We start from the raw sequence: 24,035 nt of genomic DNA on the forward strand, positions 1-24,035 counted from the left end.
AGTTTCAAATTCATTTAGCTGTGATTCTATGTTTTCCAATTTAATTTCCCAATGGCCTACTCTGTGTACTGAACAATAGGAGGAAATTGAGCTCTTATGAATTCCTTTCCACAATTTCTCACAATACATTGGTTGTAGATATTCATAGATGACAAATTTCCCCTTCCTTGATGTCATCCATTTCTACTTATTCCAATATGCACCATCTGTTTATTTAGATTTGTACAAAGTATAATGGTGCGTATCACCTGATGAGCTGCCCCGTTAAGGAGTTGAGGCCTGCCTCACCTGTACCAGGTTTAGCCCACCTCTCCAGAGAAAGAGAATGAATCCAGAGGTGGCATGACAAGGGTGATAATGTGACAAGGTCCAGATTTGCTGGGAGATAAGGGCAGCCTGTGTTCAGGCATAGGAACAGAGGCGGCTCTCTATTTTTTGCCACCCCAAGCATGGCAGGCAGGTCGCTTTCAGCGGCGCGCCTGTGGGCGGTCCGCTGGTTACGCAGATTCGGCGGCGCGCCTGCAGGAGGTCTTCTGGTCACGCGGATTTGGCGGCTTTCCTGCAGGAGGTCTGCTGATGCCACGCCATCAGCGTCCCTGCCACCGAATTGCCGCCGGATCGGTGGATCTCCCGCAGGCGCACCACCAAAAGCTGCCTGCCTGCTGCCCCCATGAGGCTTGCTGCCTCAAGCACATGCTTGCTGCACTGGTGCCCCTGATGGGAGAGAGCTGGAGTGAGCAGGAAAGCCCTTGCAGGGGAACAAAAGTCAAAGGATGACCTGCAAAGGGTTCTAAACACCAGCCAGATGAATAGAGTAGGTAGAGCCCTTACCCTTAAAAAGGAGAGGATTTAGAAACATCTGAGCCTAGATTTTTGGAAAGGAACCATCGAGCCCAGTGAAGGGCTGAGGATCTGCAGAGTTAGAGAAAGATGGGTCTTGATTTCAGTTGATATTTTAATAAAGCAGCCTCCAGAAAGGGATGTTATTTGATGCATAAGCACCTGTGTTCAGTTAGTTGGAAACCTAGGAAATGGGAACTGAGGCAGAGACAGAGCCCCAAACTGGATTGGTTATAGTCCTGCTTACTGGATGCTTACCAAAGGCTCTAGGCAGAAGTCACAAGACTTCTGCCAGAAGTCACAAGAAATAAAATTAAACAGTCAGCAGAACACAAAAACTTCCCTCCTGGCCACAGATCAAAAGCCCATTAAATCCCATCTTCTCTAGCATCAATAAAAATCAATAAAGTAGAGCTTTGGTGCAGGCAGAACTTGCTCCCGAGGTGAAGTTTCCTCATGGAGACTTCTCTGACACCAGCCCCTTCTCTTTTAAAGGCAGATGGCTCTAGCTCAAGCACTTCTTACCCCAGATGTATCTGTACAGCATAAGGAAAGAGGCACAGGGTGACTCTGCCTCTTTAAGAGGCAACAGAACTGGTGCATATGTGCTGTAGCAGCTGACCCAAATAAGCTATAAGAGACCTAGTGAGAGGGAGACTAGGGGAGGCAGAGCTAGGAAGCAGGACTGCCAGTCTCCCCTAAAAGGAAAGGCAGTGAAAGCCAAAGAGTAAAGGGGAAAAAATCCCCTGAGGATTGTAGCCCAGGAGCAGTTGAGAAACTTACAATAAAAGTGCCTAAGAGAGACTGTGAATGTGGCTGTGTGTCTTTGGGAGCTGGGGAGAAGCCCTGTGTTGTTACACGATCTCTCAAGTACAAATGTCTCAGTCATTTAGGGCTTTATAGGTAGGCTGACCAGATGTCCTGATTTTATAGGACAGTCCTGATTTTTGCGCCTTTTTCTTCTATAGGCTCCTATTACCCCTTACCCCCGTCCTGATTTTTCACATTTGCTATCTGGCCACCCTATTTATAGGTTAAAATGAATACCTTAAATTCAGACTAAAAGCCAATAGACACCAGGGCAGAGCATGGAGAAGTAGTGTTATGTGCTGCCATGAAGAAGCACTGCTGACTAGGCAGGTCTCTGCGTTCTGTACCACTTTACTAATGTAAGAATGGCTATACTGGGTCAGGCCAATGGTCTGCCTAGCCCATATCCTGTCTTCCGACAGTGGTCAATGCCAGGTGCTTCAGAGGGAATGAACAGAACAGGTAATCATCAAGTCATTCATCTCCTGTCACCCATTCCCAGCTTCTGGCTAGGGAAACTTGTATCCCTGCCCATCCTGGCTAATAGTCATTGGTGGACCTATCCTTCATGACCTTAGCTAATTCTTTTTTTGATCCTTGTTTAGTTTTGGCCTTCACAACATCCTCTGGCAAGGAGTTCCATAGGTGACTGTGGTTATGTGAAGAAATACTTTATTTATACCTGCTGCCTATTAAATTTCATTTGGTGACCCCTAGTTCTTGTGTTATGAGGAGTAGATAACACTTCCTTATTTACTTTCTTCACACTAGTAATGATTGATAGACTTCTATCATTACCACCCCCCTTAGTCATCTCTTTTCCAAGCTGAAAAGTCCCAGTCTTATTAATCTCTCCTCATATGGAAGCTGTTCCATACCCCTCATCATTTTTGTTGCTCTTTTCTGTTCCTTTTCCAACTCCAATATATCTTTTTGAGATGGGGTGACCACATCTGCATGCAGTATTCAAGATGCAGGCATACCATGGATTTATATAGAGGCAATATGATATTTTCTGTCTTATTATCTATCCCTTTCCTAATGATTCCCTACATTGCTAGCTTTTTTAACTGCTGCTGCACATTAAACAAATGTTTTCAGATAACTATCCACAATGACTCCAAGAACTCTTTGAGTGGTAAAAGCTAATTTAGACCCCATAATTTTATATGTACAGTTGGGATTGTTTTCCTCTGTGCATTCATCAACATTGAATTTCATCTGCCATTTTGTTGCCTAGTCACACAGTGTTTTGAGATCCCTTTGTAACTCTTTACAGTCTGCTTTGAACTTAATTATCCAGATCAGCAGGTAGTGATTGATCTGTCAGGGATTTTCATAGAATCATAGGGTTGGAAGGGACCTCAGGAGATCATCTAGTCCAACCCCCTGCTCAAAGCAGGATCAATCCCCAAATGGCCCCCTTAAGGCTTGAACTCACAACCCTGGGTTTAGTAGGCCACTGCGCAAACCGCTGAGCTATTGATAGTATAGTGTAGTGTAGATGTGATAAATCAATCCCTGATCACTCTCCCATCGACTGCTGAACTCCAGCAGTGTGAGAGGTGGAAGCAAAGTTGATGGGGGATCTGCGGCCATCGATCCAGCGCCGCAAGGACGCGAAGTAAGTAATTTAAATTCGATCTAAGATATGTTGACTTCAGCTACGCTATTCTTGTAGCTGAAGTTGTGTATCTTAGATCTATTCCCTCCGCCCCCAGTGTAGACCAGGCCTTGAGTAGTTTTGTATCATATGCAAATTATGCCACCTCACTGTTTACTCCTTTTTCCAGATCATTTATGAATATGTTGAACAATACTGGTCCTAGTACAGACTCCTGGGGGACACCACTATTTACCTCTCTATTCTAAGAATAGACTATTTATTCCTACCCATTATTTGCTCTCTTTTAACCAGTTACTGCTCCAATGACAGCTAGCTTACTTAGGTTTCTAGACTGATTGATTAACTAATTCTCTCCATTCTTCGTGCTGAGCTTCTTTAAATCGTTGTATATGCTTATCATGGATCTCCTTAGAAAGAACTAAGACATGTTACACATGTTTAGCTTCTTAAAATGTTTTCCTTGTAAGTCACTCTCTGCACACTCCCGATCTTTGTTACGTTTTTTGTGAAATCCCTCCAGTTTGTTGTCTGGTAATGTGGTATCCATTATGGAATGCAATATTCTGATATGGCACTAGTGGTGGTTAGTGACTCTTTCTGAGTAACCTGGTTCTTTTGCACCTACAGCCCACCCACCCCCAATCACATTGGCCTTTTTGCTGCCTTATTACAATGCTGTCCTGTCCTCTATCATCACACATTGTTTCTCAGTATTACTATTTCCAAGCCTGTATCTTCCCATGGTATACATGACCTTCGGATCATTTACCCCCAGATGGGCATTAATTTGTAGTTTGCCAAGTTGAATCTCATATTGCTATTTTATGCTCATGTTTTTAAGTTCTCTCTATCTTTATATTTCTGTCCCAAGTAATATTCACAGCTCCTATCCATATAGTAGTATCTGTGAAATTAGCATGCTGCTCTTCACTACCTCTTCCCAGATGCAGTGATGTACCCAATATAAATGCATAGATAGGTACGTGAGGCATAGGACTACTCTCCCCACTTCCCTTGATATGCCCTTTGTGCCATGGGTTAGGATGGGTAGGTCTACACCATTGAAGGGTTCCCCCTGTGCAGTAAGAATCCTAACAAGCTAAGATAGCTGAATTTAGAGCCCTTTTTGTCTATCTAGGAGTGCCGGAAAAAGTTGTGTAACCAAACAGAGTACCTTGAACCAATGTATGATTGGAAATAGATTATCAGAGTAATAGTAGCTTAGCAGTACGTGAAAGAGGCATTCTGCTATTACTAGAGAAGACAAGTTATAGACAATTTTTTTAAGAAGCAGTACTAAATGCATAGGGTGGAGGGGAAATGAAAGAACCAGCTTGCCCCAAACTAACTGAAAATAAGCAACCACTTTTCAGAGAGCCAATTCAGTATTATTTATTTATTTCCAAACCTCTCCCCTACCTTCATAGACTGATTCCTATTGAGAGAATGACATTATATTTTTGAAAGAGTATCTTCTTATGATTGGGTCTTCCCCATTCCCACAGGGAAAGTTCAAGCTATATCATGCAGTTTCTCTTCTGGGACCAATTATATAAAGGACATGTACAGTGGCTACACAGTTTCATTGCCAAATTTACAGACATGCAGAAAGAACAAGGCTGTGTGCATGGATTTTGGGTTCATTTTCACTGCTCAAGAGCAGCACTAATTCAAAGACAGGGATTCTGTCTAGCTGACAGGAACTTGGTGTTTTCAGAAAATTAGTTTCGATGTTCCTTGCAGATTAGTAGTAAATCTGAATTAACAATATACCTCTTATGCCTCATGTGCGGTACATTGGCGTCACGCCTATGAAACTTCTACACTACACTTTTCACTGAACAAGGCACATAATGTATGTCACATACCTGATGAGCTCTGACACCTAGAAATGGGACAGAGAAATATGGAGCAACATGAGAATGTGTGAGAAATATTATCCTACGAAAGTCTTGCTATTGCCATCTCTTCTTGGAGTGAATATAGCTGTTCTGCATCCTATGGAAAATAAGACTCGCATTTGGAAGAGAGCTGGCAATTATTTTTCAGCATATTATCTATATCACACAAGGATATTCTTTTAAAAACATTATTAGATTCATATATTCCTTTGAAAACACAAGGAAGCCACCATGATCACTAACTAAAATAGTTAGTAAAGAGATACTGATTAAAACTTATCAATTGGTCTTCTGTGCTGCAAATGGTGACACTTTCTCCTAAGGGGGTAAGGTTATCATTAGCTGATCTCTACATTGTGTGATGTAGCTGGTGAGCGGAACACAAATGCACTGTGCCTAGCTAACATTTGATCAAGTGATATTTATGTATCCAATGAGGAAATGGCTGGAAGTTGAAACTAAAAAAAAAATCAAACTAGAAATAAGGCACGATTTTCTTTTAACAGTGATGGAAGTTAGCCATTAGAACAGCTTACCAATTGGTTTGATAGATTCTTCATCACCTGATATCTTTAAGAGTGAGTATTTATCTAAAAGATACTCTAGTTTAACCACAAGTTGTTGGACTTGAATCACCGGGATTGTTTAGTCTGCAGAAGAGAAGAATGAGGGGGGATTTGATCGCTGCTTTCAATTACCTGAAAGAGGGTTCCAAAGGGCATGGATCTAGACTGTTGCCAGTGGTAGCTGATGACAGAACAAGGAGTAATGGTCTCAAGTTGCAGTGGGGGAGGTTTAGGTTGGATACTAGAAAAAACTTTTTCACTAGGAGGGTGGTGAAGCACTGGAATGGGTTAAGTAGGGAGGTGGTGGAATCTCCTTCCTTAGAGGTTTTTAAGGTCAGCCTTGACAAAGCCCTGGCTGGGATGATTTAGTTGGGAATTGGTCCCGCTTTGAGCAGGGGGTTGGACTAGATGTTCTCCTGAGGTCCCTTCCAACCCTGATATTCTATGATATTGGTGTGGAGGTAAATGGAATATAACTAACAAGTTGGGACCCCATGCATCTGTAGTGAGATGTGCACCATTTGCTGTCTTTGTCAGATGATCTGGTCTCACTCCTAATCCAAGCCAAAGACTATTTTGTACTATTGATCATTAAGCAGAACTCCTCATTGATTTTTACTAGCGAGTTCCTCTGGAAAAATAAATTGCACAATGTGCTCCAAGTTTGGCTTAAAAGCCCTCCTAGAATACATCTACATTAAAAACAAACCAAAAAACTTACAACTCATTGCAGCAAGTCTCAGAGCCTGTATGAGTTGACTTGGGCTCACGTTACAGGGCTAAAAATATCTATGTAGACTCTGACTTCCCTCTTGCCAGATTTCAGATCCAACCTTACAGTCTGAGCAGGAACATGTACTTGGCTATTTTTAGCTCCTTAGCAGGAGACTGAGTCAGTTGACCCTGGCTCTGAGACTTGCTGCTGCAGGTGGTTGTTTTTAGTGTAGACATACCCTTACAGACCAGTTTATTTAAAATGCCACAAACTATGAAGGGCAGACTCCACAGTGTTCTGGGTATAAGCATACTTCCTGTGCTTGCTTATTGTGAATTTACATAATGTGAAATTCATTAGCATTTGAGTATAGAAAATAGTGTAACACACAGGGAGGTCCAGTTCCCTTTTCTCTGCCCCTTATATAGTCACTTACACTTACACACAGTGGGTGTGAAATGCTACCATTCCAACGGTACCCACTTTCAGTGACGTAATTGACTACACAATGGCAAGGCAACAATGAATCAAGCCAGTGTGTTTAAAGTCTTATATTAGTTTTGTGTTTTCAAAGATGACATTTCCTATATATCACACCCCTGCTGTATCATAATTTCAGACTCTGCTTGCTAGTTATTTGAATGAGAGATTGCTGCCAAACATTCCGCCTCTTATGTGACCCTTACATCAGCTGTAGTTTGAAGAGAAAGCATGGTCCAATAGTTAGGGTGCAAGTTGAGATATGTGGGTTCAAATCCCTGCTTGGCCCCAGACTTCCTGCCTGAGCTTGGATAAGACACGCAGACTCTTAGTTCCATTTCTGTAAAATGGCAATAAAGGAACTAACCTCTCTCTCTTCATGGAGTTACAAGGATAACTACATTAAAGATAGTGAGGTGATTGGGTACTATGGTAATGGGGGGGTTATATGACTGCCTAGGATAGTTATAGTAATAGCTATTTCTGTTTAATTCTAAATATGACTGTCACAGTGTACTCTATTCACCACTAGATGATGCCTCCTCCTGGCCTCTCTGGGGACTAGCTCTGCAAGGCCAAAGCCCTTTCCTGCAGTTGCACCTCATCTCTCTATCACTCTGTAGTACCCCTCTTGATCCAGGAGCTGCTGCTGCCTCTTCATGACTTGGCCTTCTGGCCAGGTCACCATGCTGTTTCCACTTCTGGGATATCAAAGTCCCTTCTTAGGAACAGGTTTAGGCAGCCTTTCCATTTCTTGCCCAGCCAGTGACGCTTTCCCAATGGCTGGTAGGGGGAACCTAGGACCACCCTCTAGTCCAGGCTCAGCTCAGGGACCCTCTAATTAACAACCAAGGTCTATTCCCTCCTGGATCTTGTTGCCACTTTCCCTGACCCTTTCCTACCTGTCTGGCTGGCTCCCCTCCCAGGGTTTGCCAGCCTCCTAACTTCCTCCTCCCAGAGAGTAGCTGAAGGCTACCTGCCTCTGTAACCTCCAAACACATGTCCTATCACCTCCCCTCCAGAAGTGACTGCATCCTACTTCCTGACAGACCCTTTTTACTCTGAGCTCCTGGGCTTTATACAGGCCCCCCCTCTTCATTCACAGGTGAGCTTCCTCACAATTAGCTTCATCCACACAGTTTATATATAATTTGCTGATTAATTGGCTGATTGGACCCACCTGGCCTAATTCGGCCCTCTCAGAATCAGCCTGGAGAACACACGACATCACAGTGACACAGTACTTCTGTCTTGCTGTTCACAGTTGGATGCATGATGTATGTATACATTACCCTGCCTTGTCCATATGCAGTTTGTTTTCATAGAACTATAGGGCTGAAAGAGACCTCGAGAGGTCATTAAGTCTAGCTCCCTGTGCTGACGTAGGGCCAAGGAAATCTCTAGACCATCCTTGACAGGTGTTCTTCTAACCTGTTTTCAAAACCCTGTAATTACGGGGATTCCACAACCTCCCTTGGAAGCCTATTCTAGATCTTAACTACCCGTGTCATTAGAAAGTTTATCCTAATATCTAACTTAAAGCTCCCTTGCTGCATATTAACCCCAATACTTCTCCAAGCCAATGAAGGTAGATCAACAATTGATTATCATCCTCTTTATAACAATCTTTAACATATTTGAAGACTGTTAACAGGTTCCCCCAACCCCCCAGTTGTCTTTTCTCAAGACTAAATATGCCCAGTTTTTTAACCTTTCCTCATAGGTCAAGTTTTCTAAACCTTTTATCATTTTTTTTGCTTTATCCAGGACACTGTCCAATTTATCCACATCTTTCTTAAAGTGTGGGTGCCTACAACTAGACATAGTATTCCAGCTGGTGCCTCTCCAGTGCTGAGTAGAATGGGACAGTTACTTCCCATATCTTATATACAACACTGCTTTTAATATACCCCAGCATATTAGTCTTTTTCACAGCTGCATCACATTGTTTACTCATATTCAATTTGTAATCCACTATAACCCCCAAATACTTTTCAGTAGCACTACCTCCTAGCCAGTTATTCCCCATTTTGTAGCTGCATTTTGCACTCTCCATGCTGGACTTATAAGTATGGATTTTCATTTTGTTGAATTCAGACCAATTCTCCTGTTTGTCAAGATTATTTTGAATACAGATCCTGTCCTCCAAAGTGCTAGCAACCCCTTCCAGCTTGGTGTCATCTGAAAATTTTATAAACATACTCTGTAGTCCATTATCCAAGCCATTAATGAAAATATTGAATAGCACTGGTCCCAAGACATACCCCTATGGGACTGTATTAGATCTGCCCTCCTAGTTTGACAGGGAACCACTGATAACTACTCTTTGAGTACGGTTTCAGAGTGGTAGCCATGTTAGTCTGTATCAGCAAAAAGAATGTGGAGTACTTGTGGCACGTTAGAGACTAACACATTTATTTGAGCATAAGCTTTCGTGGGCTAAAACCCACTTCATCGGATGCATGCAGTGGAAGATACAGTAGGAAGATATATACACAGAGAACATGAAAAAATGCGTGTTGCCATACACACTATAATGAGACTAATCAATTAAGGAGGGCTATTATCAGCAGGAGAAAAAAAAACTTTTGTAGTGATAATCAGGATGGCCCATTTCCAACAGTTGGCAAGAAGGTGTGAGTAACAGTAGGGGGAAAATAGCATGGGGAAATAGTTTTTACTTTGTGTAATGACGTATCCACTCCTAATCTTTATCCAAGCCTAATTTAATGGTATACATGGAAGAGGGGCATTGCTGGCACATATCACATTGGTAGATGTGAATGAGCCTCTGATAGTGTGGCTGATGTGATTAGGTCCTATGATGGTGTCTCTTGAATAGATATGTGGACAGAGTTGGCAGCGGGGTTTGTTGCAAGGATAGGTTCCTGGGTTAGTGTTTTTGTTGTGTGGTGTGTGTGTAGGTCCTCGTTCTTTGAGTATGGTCTTTCAACAGGTTGTGCACCTACCATAAAGTAATTTCATCTACACCACATTTCCCTAGTTTGCTTATGAAAATGTCATGTGGGATTGTGTCAAAAGCCTTACTAAAATCAAGATATCATTTTTACTGCCCCCCTGTCCAGTAGGTCAGGAACTCTGACATAAAAGAGAATTAGATTGGTTTGGCATAATTTGTTCTTGATAAATCCATGCTGTCTATTCTTTATGATCCGATTATCCTCTAGGTGCATACAAACTGATTGTTTAATAATTTGTTCCAGTATCTTTCCAGGTATGGAGTTAGGCTGACTGCTCTGTTCTTCTCCGGATCCTCTTTGTCTCTCTTTTTAAGGACAGGTACTATGTCTTCCCTTCTCCAGCCTTCTGGGACCTCACCAATCTTTCATAAGTTCTCCAAGATAATTGCTAATCTTGTTCCAAAATTGCTTCAGCTAGTTCCTTAAGTACCCTAGGATGACTTTCATCAGGCCTTGCTGATTTGAATACATTTAACTTATCTGTTCTGTTCCTGTTTTGGCTTGTGGTCCTTTCCCTGTGTTGTTAGTTTTCATTATGTTGAGTATCTGGCCACCATTAATGTTTTAGTGAAAGCTGAAGCAAAATAAGCAAAATTAAAAGCCTCAGACTTCTTTCTGCCATCAGTTATGAGCTTTACTTTGCTGCTAAGTAGAAGACCTACTCTTTCCTTCATCTTCCTCTTGCTCCTCACGTATTTAAAAGAATCTTTTCTTATTTCCTCTTATGTACTTTGGTAGGTGTAGCTCATTTTGTGCCTTAGCCTTTCTGATTTTGTCCCTACATGCTTGTGCCTATTCTTTTGTACTCATCCTTCGCAATTAATCCATGTTTCCACTTTTTGTAGGATTCCTTAAATTAAAGAGCTCCTGATGGAGCCATAATGCCCTCTTACTATGCTTCCTGTCTTTCCTTTACAGTGTGGCAGTATGCAGTTTCTTTTAATATCTCCTTGAGAAACTGTCTCCTTGAGAAACTGCCAAGTCTCTTGAACTCCTTTGGTCCATGATGTAATTCAAATTTAGTTATGCACTTTTATTGTACATCTCTGATGAATAAATGACTCTGTGTGATGTTGCCAATGGCTCAGCAACTCACAACTGCCAAGAGTCCCATTTTTGCTAGACCTGTCCTGGTTTATAATCCAGCCCTGGGCATTGTCCAAAGCACTGCTGTCTGACACTGGTGCTTACACTTTATTAAAAGAATGCCAGCCTCTTGCAAGTAAATTGGAAAGGATACGGAGAAGAGCTACAAGAATGATGAAAGGTTTAGAAAACACACCTTGCAGTGATAGATTCAAGGAGCTCAATCTGTTTAGCTGAATGTAGAGAAGGTTAAGAGGTGGCATGATTACAGTGTATAAGTGTATAAGTATCTACTGCGTGAACAAATATTTAACAATGGGCTCTTCAGTCTAACAGAGAAAGGTATAACACCATCCAATAGTGGAAGCTGAATCTAGACAAATTCAGACTAATGTGTAATTTTTATCAGTGAGAGGAATTAACCACTAGAACAACTTACCAAGGATCTTGATGGATTTTTCCATCACCAACAATTTTTAAATCAAAATAGGATGTTCTTCTAAAAGACATGGTCTAGGAATGACTTTAGGGAAGTTTTATGGCCGGTGTTATATAGGAGGTCACACTAGATGATCACAATGAATCATTCTGGCTTTGGAATCTACGAACTAGGAGACACTGTACTGTGGAGGTGGAGAGGAGACAGGCAACAGAATACCTGTCTTTTCGCTGTATCCTGGTGGTATCTGAGGGCAGAGTGGAATGGAGAGGGCTCAGAGGCATAGCAGGGGCAGTTATGCTTCATACCTGAAGGCATTGGTTGATCTGTCTCTTCCCACCCCACTCTTCCCAATAACCTCCAAAGCCAGGATGGAGATGTCCAATAAATTATATGGGGCAGAACAGTAAGAGACTCAGTGGTACTTATGACCTGCATTACCCTAATATCTGAGCACCTCACAATTTTTGATGTATTTACCCTGATATGACCCCTGGGAGGCAGGGCAGTGCTAGTATTCCATTCTACAGGTAGGAAACTGAGGTACTAGCTATGGGAATAAAGGGAAACAAGAAGACATTTTATCAATATATTAGAAGCAAGAGGAAGACTAAGGACAGGGTAGGCCCACTGCTCAATGAGGAGGGGGAAACAGTAACGGGAGACTTGGAAATGGCAGAGATGCTTAATGACTTCTTTGTTTCAGTCTTCACTGAGAAGTCTGAAGGAATGTCTAGTATAGTGAATGCTTACGGGAAGAGGGTAGGTTTAGAAGAGAAAATAAGAAAAGAGCAAGTAAAAAATCACTTAGAAAAGTTAGATGCTTGCAAGTCACCAGGGCCTGATGAAATGCATCCTAGAATACTCAAGGAGTTAATAGAAGAGGTATCTGAGCCTCTAGCTATTATATCTGGGAAATCATGGGAGACGAGGGAGATTCCAGAAGACTGGAAGGGGGCAAATATAGTGCCCATCTATAAAAAGGGAAATAAAAACAACCCAGGAAACTACAGACCAGTTAGTTTAACTTCTGTGCCAGGGAAGATAATGGAGCAGGTAATCAAAGAAATCATCTGCAAACACTTGGAAGGTGGTAAGGTGATAGGGAATAGCCAGCATGGATTTGTAAAGAACAAATCGTGTCAAACTAATCTGATAGCGTTCTTTGATAGGATAACGAGCCTTGTGGATAAGGGAGAAGCGGTGGATGTGATATACCTAGACTTCAGTAAGGCATTTGATACAGTCTCACATGATATTCTTATAGATAAACTAGGAAAGTACAATTTAGATGGGGCTACTATAAGGTGGGTGCATAACTGGCTGGATAACCGTACTCAGAGAGTAGTTGTTAATGGCTCGCAATCCTGCTGGAAAGTTATAACAAGTGGGGTTCCGCAGGGGTCTGTTTTGGGACCGGTTCTGTTCAATATCTTCATCAACGATTTAGATGTTGGCATAGAAAGTATGCTTATTAAGTTTGCGGACGATACCAAACTGGGAGGGATTGCAACTGCTTTGGAGGACAGGGTCAAAATTCAAAATGATCTGGACAAATTGGAGAAATGGTCTGAGGTAAACAGGATGAAGTTCAATAAAGATAAATGCAAAGTGCTCCACCTAGGAAGGAACAATCAGTTTCACACATACAGAATGGGAAGAGACTGTCTAGGAAGGAGTATGGCAGAAAGAGATCTAGGGGTCATAGCAGACCACAAGCTTAATATGAGTCAACAGTGTGATACTGTTGCAAAAAAAGCAAACACGATTCTGGGATGCATTAACAGGTGTGTTGTAAACAAGACACGAGAAGTCATTCTTCCGCTTTACTCTGCGCTGGTTAGGCCTCAACTGGAGTATTGTGTCCAGTTCTGGGCACCACATTTCAAGAAAGATGTGGAGAAATTGGAGAGGGTCCAGAGAAGAGCAACAAGAATGATTAAAGGTCTTGAGAACATGACCTATGAAGGAAGGCTGAAGGAATTGGGTTTGTTTAGTTTGGAAAAGAGAAGACTGAGAGGGGACCTGATAGCAGTTTTCAGGTATCTAAAAGGGTGTCATCAGGAGGAGGGAGGAAACTTGTTCACCTTAGCCTCCAATGATAGAACAAGAAGCAATGGGCTTAAACTGCAGCAAGGGAGATTTAGGTTGGACATTAGGAAAAAGTTCCTAACTGTCAGGGTAGTTAAACACTGGAATAAATTGCCCAGGGAGGTTGTGGAATCTCCATCTCTGGAGATATTTAAGAGTAGGTTAGATAAATGTCTATTAGGGATGGTCTAGACAGTATTTGGTCCTGCCATGAGGGCAGGGGACTGGACTCGATGACCTCTCGAGGTCCCTTCCAGTCCTAGAGTCTATGAGTCTATGAGGCTAAGTGATTTGCCTAATGTCACACAGGAAGCCAGAGAAAAATGCTTAAACCCATGTCTACTGTGAGAGAAACAACTGAGGACAAAAATGAAGTTGAGATGGAAAGAAAGGCAGAGAATATGGTGACAGACACAATAAAAGCTTAGAGAAATGTAAGAGAGAAATAGGGCCATTTCAGAGAAAAAAATGAAACTTGGAGGAAAGATTATAGGAGTTCATATTATAGCTGTTACATGCCAGTCAGGTGAAGGACAGGGCGGGAGAGCTCCCATGTTCTCCATAGGTTGTGGAAGGGAGGGAAGCAGCCTCCTATCAGCTCCAGAAGAGGAAGTTGGGAGATACCTGATGTAAACCTTGTGGAGAGATGTGCACCTGCTATCTGCCTACTGAAAACATCAGGGGTATCAGGCCATTTTGAGAATTTGCCCTGTGCATTCACCTTCATCCCCAAAAGTCAGCAACTGCGAGCAGCGGAGGCTCTAGCTTTTTTGCCGCCCCAAGCATGGCAGGCAGGCTGCCTTTGGCGGTGCGCCTGGGGGAGATCCGCCAGTCCCGTGGATTCAGCATATCTGCCGCCGAATTGCCGACAAATCCGCCGGACTGGCGGACCTCCTGCAGACAAACCATCGAAGGTATCCTGACTGCTGCCCTCACAATGACCGGCAGGCCGCCCCCTGAGGCTTGCCTCCCCAGGCACGTGCTTGGAGTGTTGATGCCTGGAGCCACTGCTGACTGCGACCCAATCCTGTGGATACCATCAAAGCCTGAAATTATTAGATTTACTCATTGTAGTAGGTAAATAAGGTGATGCACAGTTCAGCTTTTTGATGCTACTAATTAATCAGTCAGTTATTTAAAAATTAGCCTCCAGCAAAAATATTTAAAATGTCTATCTTGATGCTGAAGGATTCTTTAGACAATGAATAAGTAAGCCTAGCCTTAGGCTCTAAAAAGACAACATATTTTCCTTATATTGTAGTCATCATACCCGGTAATCTCATCTTGTGATCCTGAATGAGTAGAAAGTGTGGGTGAGCATAAACTCTGCCTCTTCTTTTTGGGCCAGTATTTTTTTTATCATTTTGTTACCCTCCCACTATGTAAAATAGAGATGTCCATAAATGAAGGCTGACAGCCTAATTGTCCTCTCCCACTGGCATAACTCCATTAACTTTAGTGGAGTGACTCCTGATTTACACTGGCAAGACAGGAATATTAGGCCCTAAGTCTGCAATGGCATTTCAAAATGGCCACCTTGTGGTGTTGAAGAGCACTGCTTTCTTTGGCCTGAAGCCCTAGAGCAGAGTTTTCAACATTTTTTTCATTTGCAAATCCTTAAAAAATGTCAAATGGAGTTGCAGACTTCTTTGGAAATCTTAGACATAGTCTGCAGAACCTCAGGGCTCCATGACCTACAGGTTGAAAACCACTGCCCTACAGCATAGAATTGACACCTGTTAGTGAGTCGAGAGAGGTCCGGACCAGAACTGTTTTAGAATTCCAGATGAACAGGGGAGGGAGAGCTCTACAGGCTTCCATTGATGAGAAAGAGGCAACGACTGAATAGGCCAAACTGTATTTGCATTCTGTTATGTAACAGTCTGTAACATTTTGATCAAAATTCAGTTAAGTTTTCAGTTTGGTGGTAATAATCTATCTATGAAGATGTTATTATTCCTGTTGGGTAACAAATGCACAAGAGAACTGAACGAAATGTGCATGGGGTGAGGGGTCTCCCTAACCAAACCAGTCTGCACAGCTAGGTAGTGGTTTCTAATGAGGCATCTTAACTATAGCTAGTATGTGTATTTTCTCCTGTGAATATTTTTGACAAAACCAAAAAAAGACTAATTTTCACCTGTACATTTTCCCTCGAAATGTTTGTGTATTTGCAAAAGCTCAAAAACCAAATTAATGTTATTGTAAAAAATGAAATTTTCCACAAAAACAGTTATGATGGAAATTTTTTGACCAGCCCTATTTCATCCTGTTTCCTTAATCACAGAGCCAGCTCATTGATTTCACATTGAATTTTTCAGTAAATTGCATGAAAATCCTGGGTCATAGATTGAAAATCCTGGGTCACTGGTGAGCAAGAATTTTACTAGTCATTTGTAGGGAAAATTCAGAAAGAAAATGGCAGGCAGTAAGCCATTATGTACACATTGATATAGATATGTACACCAGACAGCTAGTTTTGTTTTATTTCCCATACTGGCTTGTAAAGACTTTTGCTTTCCAAGGTCTGTACAACTCTGGACCCCTTTTAATATAAAGACATTTTAGGCACATAACTTGCTACCGACAAACCCATAGAACACAAACTATCTCTGTAAAGTTGTTCCATAGTTTTAGTAGTCTCCAACTGGTGACAGTCAAACTTTCAGTCTGAAAAATGGGGTTGCTTCTAAACCATAGTTACCCGATCCAGAGTGACCCCATCTCCTTTTGGTGAAAGGGATAATAGTTGAAAAAGACAAGGAACCTCATTAATTCAAAGAAGAGTCCTGCTGCCCCTCCTTATGGGAGACCAGACAAGAGCCTTGTCTATGCTACCCAGTTTTGTTGAGAAAAGTCAGCTTTTGTTGATAAAACAGTGGAGGTGTACACATTGAAATGCTCCTCCCACTGATGTAACTCCCCTGCTAAACCGAAGGGGCCCTGCTATGCCAACAGGGCCGTGAAATTGACAAGAAAGCCAGCTCCTTGCTTTGGAACTGGGCTGCTGCCTGCTCTCCACTCCAAGCTGGGCTTCCAGCCAGGCTCCCAACTTGAGCTGCTTCCTGGGCTTCCCACTCCCCACTGGGAGCCCTGCTGCCCCGTGGGGGTCCCAACTCCCCGCTCCTCACTGGGAGCACAGCAGCCAACCGGACTCCATGTGTAGATCTTTCTGCTGGAGGCGAGAATCCCCAGGGGGCAGCGGGGCTCCCGGTGTGGAGCTATGTGTAACCGAGTGACCCTTTTCTGTAGGTGGAAACACTCCTGGTGAGGACATGAACCACCGACAGAAGCAGGGTAGTGTGGACATTAGCCACAGCAGTAATTAATGCAGTAGCTGTAAGTCAATCTAACATAGGTCAACTTATCTTTGTAGTTTAGACATAGCCAAGATGAAAGGAGACCTCCCCCTAGTTCTGACAGTAAAATCCCAACACTGACAACATTAGAGTCATCAGTAGCTTTCTGTGGACCCAGATGTCAGCTACGTCCTGTGTTTACATGTTCTCTTACCTTTCCCCCAACTGGTGAAGTCTGCTTCAACCTACACAGATGTTTCTCCATTTTATTTTAAAATGTGTTCTTAGATCACTTGTTCCCTAGGGACTCTCCGTCCCTCTGCTAACACAAATCTGATTGCTTTGCTGCTGTCCTTTTGTATCAGAGAAGAAAATCCCATGTCTGATGTAGAACTTTGATTTGCTAGTAATTATATTTGCCATGTGAGAACTCAGCGCTCTACCCTGCTGGGGTTGAAGGCTAGCTTTGGATCTCTTCCCCCTCTCCCCCATATTAGGATTGAAGAGAAGCCTTTATTGCTTATTTATATAATGTCCCAACATTTGCTGGATGCTTTGCATGCCTACTGTCAGGAGAACAGCTCTGGGGACATGAACCATGTATAAAAAGTACCTAGCAAACATTTAGATGCTATGTGGATAATGGGTTTTTCTAGGTGCTCTTACAACACGTTAGTGTCTTTAAAGTCTATTTTTCTATCTTTAGAAAGGATGTTGTCATGGTACTTCTCAGCACCAAAAAGATCAATAATAAACTTCCACTGCTGTTCGTTTTGGAGAAGGAAATCACATGGGCTAGATTCTTTCCTGCTCAGATGACAATCTGTCTGGCAGTGAATTCTCCTGTGGAAGGGGCTCTCTCTTAGGATAAGTGTGCAGGAGCCAGGTCTGGTGCTTGTGGGTGGCAGTGCAGAACTACACCAGTGCCACACCTCAGAGCATCCTAGCCTTTGCTTGAAATCATATGAGAGCTGTGGCCAAGAATCAGGAAATTTGGCACAGGAGAGATGCTAGTCCAGAAGCTGTCCTTATAAGTTCAGAGGTATCACAGCTCTTGAACCTGGATCCATGCATGGAACTACAGGTTGTCCTCAGACTTCAGTCACCGCCCAGCAGCTTGCTACTCCCAGCATGAAATATGGGCTGGTGGACCATAAGTCACCAGAGGCACCATCCGCAGAGCGCCTGATTGAAGGAGATGGCCTCTCTGATTGGCTCAGACTAGCTATTCAAATCAGAAGGAGGCATAAGAAGTTGTTTGAGCAATTAGGTGAATTTTTGGTTGATTGCTACTTTGGACCTTGCTTTCTAACCTGGACCCTTATTCCTGCCTCATTCCAAATCCCTGTGTGCACACCCCACATCTGGCTACTGACTCCACTCTGACCCTTGACTTGATTCCTGATTCTGACTCCATTTCCAACACCTGGCTTGACTAGTTTCTTTATTCGACTCTGGCTCAGACCACTAGACCTGACCACCTATGTCCCAATCCATAATATAAGTATGTTGTGTATACAAAGCAGTCAATATTACGTAGAGGACTGGAGGTGTACCTGGCTGGAACCCAGCATAGCCCTCATTTAAGAGATTTGTATGCAGGGTGTGTATTATGCACACACTGCTTCTTAGCACACAGCAACCAGATCACAGTACCATAAGAAAGCAAAGACAAGCACTGAAGGTTATTAATCACTCAGTTTCCACAATGGCTCAGCACAAAGTTACTGAGCACAGCCACTCCTATTATTTTGACATATTGGGGAAAATTCACAGTGTCTAACTGGCTTTCAAACTGGTATCCACAGGATTGGGTCGCAATCAGCAGCAGTCATTTTGTGAACAACCATGCTTGTAGCTATTTGCAGCACTTCACAGTGACTCACAAGGCATTCTAGGTTTCAGTGTGATACAAAAAAGTGACAATCCTGGAATGTGGTTATGTAGTTTAGATGACTAATTGGCATATACGCCAACCAAGGGTTTAATGATGATTGCATGTCCATAATATGTGCATCCCAAGATATCCTTAAGTATCCATTACAGATGGTATTTGTTTATACCAGTAGCGGGTACTCTGGAAAGGCCAACATTTTTGGGGTGGGTTAGGGGATGCAAAGAGAATGTAGTTTTTTGCATTGAGGTTTTTATTTTTTAAACTTAAATAAATAAAAAATAAATAGTGTTAGAGAGAGATGAGAAATTATGTCCCAAACAAGTCCCCTTTGTGTTTGAATGCAGCAGGTGTATCTTTGCCTATCATTGATCTGAATGGGTGACACACTGGGGTGTATTCAGATTTAGCCCAATGTACTTCTAGATCAATTCCATGCAAAACAACTTTGGTTAGTGTGGTATAAAGTGTGAGAAATCAAGAGCTCCACAGGCGAGAAATGCAAAGTTCAGTCTAAAACCTCTTTGATTGAGGATTTATATCCATTGAAGACCTTGTCGGATCCCCAGTTCCACATCTAGTGTCTAGATACTGTGACAAAGTTCCTCCTCTACCTTGGTAGGTCCTGCGCTTATTGGCAGATTTGCTCACCTCAGTGATCTTCCCCACAGTCTGGATCAACTCCTCCTGTGTCTGATCAGGAGTTGGGAGGTTTGGGGGGAACCCGGGCCCGCCCTCTATTCCGGGTTCCAGCCCAGGGTCCTGTGGATTGCAGCTGTCTATAGTGCCTCTTGTAACAGCCGCATGACAGCTACAACTCCCTGGGCTACTTCCCCATGGCCTCCTCCAAACACCTTCTTTATCCTCACCACAGGACCTTCCTCCTGGTGTCTGATAATGCTTGTACTCCTTAGTCCTCCAGCAGCACACCCTCTCACTCTCAGCTCCTTGCGCCTCTTGCTCCCAGCTCCTCACACACACTTCTTCTCCTCTGGCTCCTCTTTACCTGACTGGAGTGAGCTCCTTTTTAAACTCAGGTGCCCTGATTAGCCTGCCTTGATTGGCTGCAGATGATCTAATCAGCCTGTCTGTCTTAATTGGTTCTAGCAGGTTCCTAATTACCCTAGTGCAGCCCCTGCTCTGGTCACTCAGGGAACATAAAACTGCTTATCCAGTGACCAGTATATTTGCCCTCTACCAGACTCCTGTACCCCACTGGTCTGGGTCTGTCACAATATGCACAGTCTTTTTTCCCTCAGTTCTGAATTCCAAACTGGTTTTAGAGAAAACCAGACTCCTGTACCCCACTGGCCTCGGTCTGTCACAATATGCACAGTCTTTTTTCCCTCAGTTCTGAATTCCAAACTGGTTTTAGAGAAAACCAGACTTCTGTACCCAACTGGTCTGGGTCTGTCACAATACCTGGTGATTATCTCAATAAAAATGCTTAGGTGGATAAAACTCTACCAGAACTTATGCCTTAAAATATGGTCTCCCTTTATTATTTATAACTAGTCAACTAATGAACTATTACATCAACATACTTTTTTTTATACACCATGAGAACCAAAGACTAAGGACTGAGGCTGGTAATGCTTTTAGTTTGACAGGCTCATATCTATAGCCTTGGCTTGACATGACTAATTGCTAATTGAACATGGGGGGAGGTTTTATTTTTTGGAAGCCAGGATTAGGGAGGTAAATAGATCAGCAGGCTGAAAACAGAATGTTTGTGTTAACTAAAATAAGTAAATGGGTCATCAAATTAAGCTAGCTAAAATAAAAAGGGGAACACCCAGGAAACCATTTACAAAAACCAAAATAATAAATAAAATAAGTCTGGAATGTAAAAATGAGGTAAAAAATAAGTCCATCATGGACAGCGTGTGAACAAAGCATGCTGTACAACAATTGATTCCTGCAAAGTAACCAAGCCAGCCCTAAAAGATGTGATGCAATGTGTAGTGAATATAATACAATGTGTAAATGTATATTTAAAAAAGGGTTTTGGTGTAACTTTGGATTTGTGATGTACCCTACTTCTACACCATGCATTTAAGTTGAATCAACTCAGTGTAGTGTTGCTGTATGCCAAATACAAATACCTGAGTGATGAAGCCTGCAGTCAAACTAAGTACTTAAAAAGCCAAAGAAAAACAAGTCTAAAAAAAAAAATCGCCACAGTATCCACCCAGGTTCTGGACCCAGGTTGCTTATTGAAAGAAATGTTAAAACTCTTAAAGAAATTTTTTAAAACTCTGAAAGAAAAAGAAAATCTAGAAAACATATAATAAAAACTGTTTATGAATGTTAAAATAACCTGAAAATAAAGCAATACAACTATCCAATCATAAATCAACAAGTTAGTTTCAATATTGGATTGGAGATAAATCATCACATTAATACCAAAACAAATCAATCTTTAATTCTGAAAAAGAGGCTATCCATTTGGTGATAAAATCCCAGCTATGGAATTTTGCCAAAGTCAATTAAATCTCTAATGGGAAAAAACCAAATTACGTAATGTCCAAACCCAAATCTCAGAGCCAATTATAAAGCTTCCTTCTGAGATTTCAGTTCTTATATGGTGGCTAACCTTTCCTCCCCATAATAGAGTTATAGAGACTTCACCAAACACTCTTGACAAGCACAAATGTAACAACTCTTATTTACCAGAAATTACAGACGACAATCTCAAGTCTCCCAAGACTTTTAGATACAGACCATGCATTAATGAGTATCTTTATGAGACAATATTTAGGGCTGTTTAAAGCTGGGGATCTTTTCTTACAGGTGCATTCCCTGTGTGGATTTTGTAGGTATGTTCACACACATGCACACAGCCACACTTTTTCATTTCACGCTCTAAAAATAAAAAGGCTAGGACATCTCCCCATTAATAAAAACAAAAGACAGAAATTAGAAAATACATAACATAACACGTGGCTTGCAAAGTCTTCAGCTTTTGCAATCTTCTGGACTCTTGTAGAGTAGGAGCTGGAACTGTAGACAAGGAGTCAGATGGCAGTATTTTGTATGGACAGTGATTCTTGCTAGGAGGCCTCCTTTCTAACACGTAGAGACTAGTTCAAGGCTGTAGTAGCCTGTTTGTCAATCACATGACTTCTTCTGCCAAGTCTTGAATATTGTGGAATGTGTGGCTGATTGACCCAAAAGGCAAAGCTCCTTTGGCTTAACCATGATTCTTATGGTTTGAGGACTTTGCTTCCTCAGCCTTGCTGTGTCTCCCTCCGAGGTCTTCAGCCAAATCAGGTGTGAGGCCTACCTTGGAACCGTGCAGCTTGGTCCAATCATGTTTGAGTCAGGTCACCCTTAGTGAACATCAATTTGGAAAAGCCCTGTTTAAATCAACAATTTAAAAATATTCACTATATTGCATACCACAGCAACTATAAGTCTGTGATGCAAGAAAATATCAAGAATCCAGATATATGAGGCCAGTTTTGAGGAAGTTGGCATGGTCTTAGCTGGATGAAATGTCATAAAATAACATTGTCACCAGTTTAGGAAAAATTCAATATAAAAATCCTATAAAAGGAGCTAATTGGAAAATCTCTTAGCAAAAACTAGTCACTCAACATTCATTCAAGAGCAGAATTAAAAATAAATTCAAATTGTGATCAGTTTCATCCATTCCAATATCTTTTTATTCTTGAAAAGAAGTAATTTACAATAATCTTTCTATTTTGGAGCTGGGTCATTGGTCAAGAAACTAGTCTTAAAATGCTTTATCTTGATAAGGAAAAATTATTTTACAGCTTATCAAGATTAAACCTATTTGAAATATAAAATTTAAAATTTTACATAAGCTCTGATTTCCCTCCACTGACAATACTTCACATGCTTGGATGGTGAGGATGAGTTTTGGATCCTTGATGAGTGCAATGCAAAGAAGGCTCTTTGCTGAAGCCACAGAGGAGAGCAGAAGAGCTAAGTGACCTCCAGTGAGGCCCTTCTTATCCAGCCACTAAATAAAGCCCAAATCACTCTAGCTGGGTTAGCTATTGGAGCGTTAGGACAAAAACAGGCAGAACTTCTCAAGGAACCTGAGACATTTCAGGACTCTGGGACTGTACTACACTCTGATACCAAACAGCAAGTGAGGTCAGAAGATGGGGAAGAAGGAAGTGATATGGTAAAGGGACATTTGTCTATTGGACATACACACTGGTGAGTGGGGGACCAAGATAATAGATACTGCCAAAGTTACCATATGGGGGGGAGGGAGGGCTGTTTTATTTATCATTCATATAGACATACCGTTGCTGTGTTTTCCAAGATGATCCTGTGTTCCCTTTTCCCCCTAATAAAGATGCTCCTGTTTCATATGGACTCAATGCCTGCAAGTGGAAAAGTATTGCATATGAAGGGCACTCAGGAAAGGTATTTAATGATCCTTGGAATTCTGGGTGGGGGCTTGAGCCAATGGTGCTTCTTAGTTTCAAGAGGACCCTTAGCTATAGGAAAATGGCCTTTGTTGCTGCTAACAACACCTGTCAGAAGGGTTCTAGCTTGATTTTTAAGTCTAAGTGAAATCTACAAAACAAGCAAAGTTGCAGAAAATTGGTCAGTAGCTTTAATTGGAACTGGGTGGGAGTTTTCCAACAAAACATCATTTCTTCAGAAAATGCTGATTCATTGAAACTGTTTGCAGGAAAAGGGTCAGTTTTGATGAAGCTCCCAGTTCTAATTTTTGGAAAAAATGTTGAACTTTTTGAAAGAAACTTTCAATTTTCATTTCAAAATGTATGTTTTAGTAATTTTTAAAAAAAGGTTAACGTTGAAACATTAAAAATGGATCAAAACAAAATATTTTGTTTGACTTGATCCAAAAACATTTTCAGGTTATTGGTTTGCAGATATTTTTTAAATTTAGAATTTGCATCCTGAGTTTGGATGGGAAAAAGTTTTGAAATCTCAAAATATTGTAAGGCAGGAAAACCAGCTCTAGTTTTAATGTTATTCACGTTGAAATATATTTAAAATCAGCATTCTAGTTTGAGTGCTTTTCCCACAATGGGAAATAAACTTTCCTTCATAACCTTGGTCTGCCAACAAGGAAAAAAGAGTTCTTAATGGAACGAACAGAATTTGCCATTTTGGTCCCAGTTTCCTTACATTTGTGTGCAAAAGTACTTGTCACATTCTGCAGACACAATACTGTTGTATACACAAGTACAGAAATGATACACACACACACAAGCACGCAATTAGCTATCTGTATACATGCTACCACAATCTCAACAATTGAATTATGTGTGCCTATTTATTAAAATCAGGGTCCA

The 24,035-nt window shown here is 41.8% G+C and overlaps 1 long non-coding RNA gene across 1 annotated transcript; it reads right to left on the bottom strand.

Moving 5' to 3' along the window:
* Positions 1-3,242: 3,242 nt before the first annotated feature.
* LOC115647599 lies at positions 3,243-13,172 on the bottom strand. The gene is made up of 3 exons (XR_003999368.1): positions 13,159-13,172; positions 3,884-3,889; positions 3,243-3,324 (listed from the first exon to the last, which is right to left on the bottom strand). It is a non-coding gene; the product is annotated as an uncharacterized LOC115647599 (long non-coding RNA).
* Between the last annotated feature and the right edge of the window lie 10,863 nt (positions 13,173-24,035).

Source organism: Gopherus evgoodei, chromosome 1 (assembly GCF_007399415.2).
Source record: "Gopherus evgoodei ecotype Sinaloan lineage chromosome 1, rGopEvg1_v1.p, whole genome shotgun sequence".
Lineage (NCBI taxonomy): Eukaryota > Metazoa > Chordata > Testudines > Testudinidae > Gopherus > Gopherus evgoodei.